This window comes from Sorex araneus, chromosome 2, assembly GCF_027595985.1.
Source record: "Sorex araneus isolate mSorAra2 chromosome 2, mSorAra2.pri, whole genome shotgun sequence".
Taxonomy (NCBI): Eukaryota; Metazoa; Chordata; class Mammalia; order Eulipotyphla; family Soricidae; genus Sorex; species Sorex araneus.
This window is the reverse complement of record NC_073303.1, coordinates 28811964-28815648: the sequence shown is the minus strand read 5'-3', so window position 1 is coordinate 28815648 and position 3685 is coordinate 28811964. Positions and strand designations below refer to the sequence as shown.

The 3685-nt window shown below is 37.2% G+C and overlaps 1 pseudogene; it reads right to left on the bottom strand.

Annotated features, from left to right (window-relative positions):
* Window positions 1–202: 202 nt before the first annotated feature.
* Window positions 203–955, bottom strand: LOC101540246 (uncharacterized protein C1orf131-like; annotated as a pseudogene).
* Between the last annotated feature and the right edge of the window lie 2730 nt (window positions 956–3685).

Genomic DNA, 3685 nt, shown 5'->3' with positions numbered 1-3685 from the left:
TTGTTACATTACATCACTATAAAATCCCAGTAGGGTTTTATAGCTTCCAAGTTACTCTTATCTACTTCCCACCAAAAAACTCACAATCAAGATTTCCAAATTATAATTCCCTGTTTCTCAGTGTATTTTCACAATCTAATACTTATTTATAAGTATACCTGTAGCATTATGCAAATTGAATCGTGATAAACAGTCTCTTTTGTTATATAAATGTTTTCATTGAGTGATTAGGAAAGAATAGTCTTTTCCTTTTCCTCTTCTTTTTCTTGAACATATCTGTGTCCTGGGTCATTCTCTTTTCTTCTTAGGCTGCCTTTTTCTCCTCTGAATTGGTCCTGGAAAACCTTATGATTTACATAACTATTCTGAGGAGCCTTAGCACCCAGCATAACAGCATGTTCGTGTTCCAGAACTCTTTTCTTTCTTTTTTTCCATAACCAGTGATCCCAAATCGGTGCACTTTCAAACGAATCTTTTCTAAGTTAAATTTCTTGTATATCCACATCTTTCTCAATGCTGGTTTGGCCTTTGTGTTTTTATCTTGATCTAGCTTCTGTTTTCTTTTTAAATTTCTGCTGTGAAATTCTACCATTCAACTTGTTCCCTGTTGTTCTTCCTGGAGGAAAAGGATCTTATAGCACATGGGACTTCAAGTCCTTAAGGAAAATCACTAGATTTTACTTCAGCAGAAGCACATTGCACCTCTTCTCTGAGTTCCTGAAAGAAGCTGAAAGCACTCTTCCTCTGGCCTTAACAAGATATACTTTAGGAGGGTCAGCCTCTGCTGCCAAGGTTGCTGAAGCCCTATATCTCTCTTCTTGTTTTCTCTTTTCTTTCTCAACCTTTTCTGTTCTGCTTCATCTTCCATCTCCTCAAAGTCATAAAGATTCTGGAGTAGGGTGTCCAGAAGTTTCTGTGAGTCATGAGGCATTGACAACCCTGGATCCAGCGCCATGCTTTGGCCAGCCACCGGGCCAGAGTCAGTCTGCAAGAATAGTCTTTTCACTAATACAGCTGGGTTAGTTGATTATCCTTATTGAAAAAAAAATTAATAAAATTTAATGGCTAAGTTACACTACATACAAAATCCCAGTAAGGTTTTACAGCTTAGTATAAAAAGCAATATGGCAATATATTTCAGAAGATACTCTTTATACTCTAGAAATAGAAAATGTTTTAAAATAGACTACAAAGTTCATCAGTCATAAGTAAGAACATTAAAGTTCATCACAATTAAACCATTTAAATAGAAATGATGAGAAATTGCTGGACAGACTAGTGAGCATCATGGGATGTAGTAGAAATGCCACTTATAACAATCTTCAGCATATAATATTGATGTTTAGAGACATCAAAAGCTGGACTGACATTTGTGGCTGAAAACAACAGAAAAAGAAATAGCATATGTACATGGCCTCGGATATTTTGTAAATTACCTAAGGAAGTACTATACTTGATCTTCGACAAAAGGCTGAGAAGGGGCTGGAGTGATAGCACAGCTGATGGGTGCTTGCCTTGTACACAGCCGACCCAGGTTTGATTCCTCTCTCCCTCTCGGAGAGTCCATCAAGCTACCAAGAGTATCCTGCCCTCACGGCAGAGCCTGGCAAGCTACCTGGCATATTCGATATGCCAAAAACAGTAACAATAAGTCTCATAAGGGAGACATTACTGGCACCCACTCCAGCAAATTGATGAACAACAGGAGGACAGTGCTACAATGCTACTTAAGGAAGGGATCAGTTAAACCTGGGAAGTAAGGCAACCTTCAGGAAGGTGATGAACTGAAATGTGCGTGTGCACAGAGGGATGACTAAAGTTACCTCCCCAATCAGCACTTCAAAACTAGAAAAACGGCCACTTCCTTAATGTTCATCTTAATTTCTTCATGATACAATAACAATAACAAATTTCACCTGTTCATTTACAAATGTCAAGCATTAAGCTCAATGCTGTGTAAACTGTAGAAGCATAACTGATGAAATTAAAAGAGAAGACACATATAAAACATCTCTGATGCTAAAAAGAGTTGGGAGAAATAGATATGTCAAGAGGAAACCTCAGGAAGAGATGTCATAGTTACAAGGAACAGAAAAAAAAAGCACATGAAACATAAAACTGTCAATGGGAGACTTTGTCACTTCCATGTATCTTTTTCTTCTCAGTCTTTAGAGAAAAGCCTGGCTTACAGCAGGTAACCCTATTCAGCTAGTTCAACACTAATAGCTGTTGAACTGATAAACAATATTGTAAGGATATGGACTATAAGTTACAACAAAAATTGAAATGAATATAATATTAAATGAGTTTTAAAGTAGCATAAAATGATATGTTCATATACTTTGCAACATTTGAAGGTGACTTGAACTTGCAGTTAAGCCCAAAAGAAGAAACTACAGTTAATGTACAGAAGTGATACTTGACTCAGAAAGGGAAGAGGATATGGTTCAGAAGATTCTGGTGAAATAAAAAAAAATCAAGAATAATATTGGGTCAGAGCTAGAGGGACTTTGGTCCAGAGTCAATTCATTTGAGAAAACTTGTTGACCAGAATAAATCTCCAGGTAAAAGGTCAGTTTGAGATAACAACAGATTCACAGAGAAGACCTGTGTTAGGAAAAGAATTGAAGTCTAGGGAGAATGGTTGTATGTGTGTGTCTATGTATGTGTGTATCTGTGTCTGTGTGTGTTTAACTGTGTTTGTTGCATTACTTTATATGTTTTGAAATTGAAGTAATATGATTATAAAACTGTTAATGTTTTCAGTATGAAGCACTTAAGTTTTTAGTTTACAAATTTTCAACCCCTCAACTACCATCAACAGATCAAATACTTCATGTCACTTCTGGTTCCATTCTTCTCCAATTCCACTCTTTGCACCAATGTTATTTTTCATGGCTAGGGGTCAAGTCCAGGACCTTATACATGCAAAATAAGTGCTCTGCCACTGAACTGCATCACAAATCCCCAAGGTCATTATTACCTTAGAAAGATTTGAAAGCGGGGGAAAAATAAAAGTACAAATGCAAATCAATGAATAAGGTGTTGGTAACCCAGGTGCCACCATGGGTTACCAACACCTTATTGGAGATACGGACTAGGTATGGAATATATAGGTAAAAATCGGGAGAACTGGTATTGCTGAATGCTGTGTGTCTCCACAAACCTGCCTGTGGTGCCAGTAGTGTGGGGGAAGTGAAAATAGAGCTTTGTAAAAACTTTTTTTTTCTTGTAAAAGTTGCATCAAAAAGGTCAGTCCTAAAACTGACCCTATTTTCCTTTTGTCTCCGTAGATTCTTTCTTTAAGGAAGATGCAGGTTAATTTTCTAAACAAAACACTTTATAAATATAGCCATTATGGAATTATGAGCTGTTAGGAGAGATGAACTCATGATATTTGCTTATAAATGGATGGTCATGGAGAGTATCATGCTAAATGAGTCAGAAAGAGAGGGACAGACATAGAATGACTGCACTCATTTGTGGAATATAAAGCAACATAATACGAAACTGACATACAAGATCAGTAGAGACAAGGGACAGAAATATTGCTCAATAGTTGGAAGCCTGCTCATATCTGGGGGAGAAGACAGCTGGAATAGAGAAGGGATCACTAAGTCAATGATGGTTGGAGAGATCGTTCGGGGTGGGAGATGTGTGCTTGAAAGTAGATAAAGGACCAAAT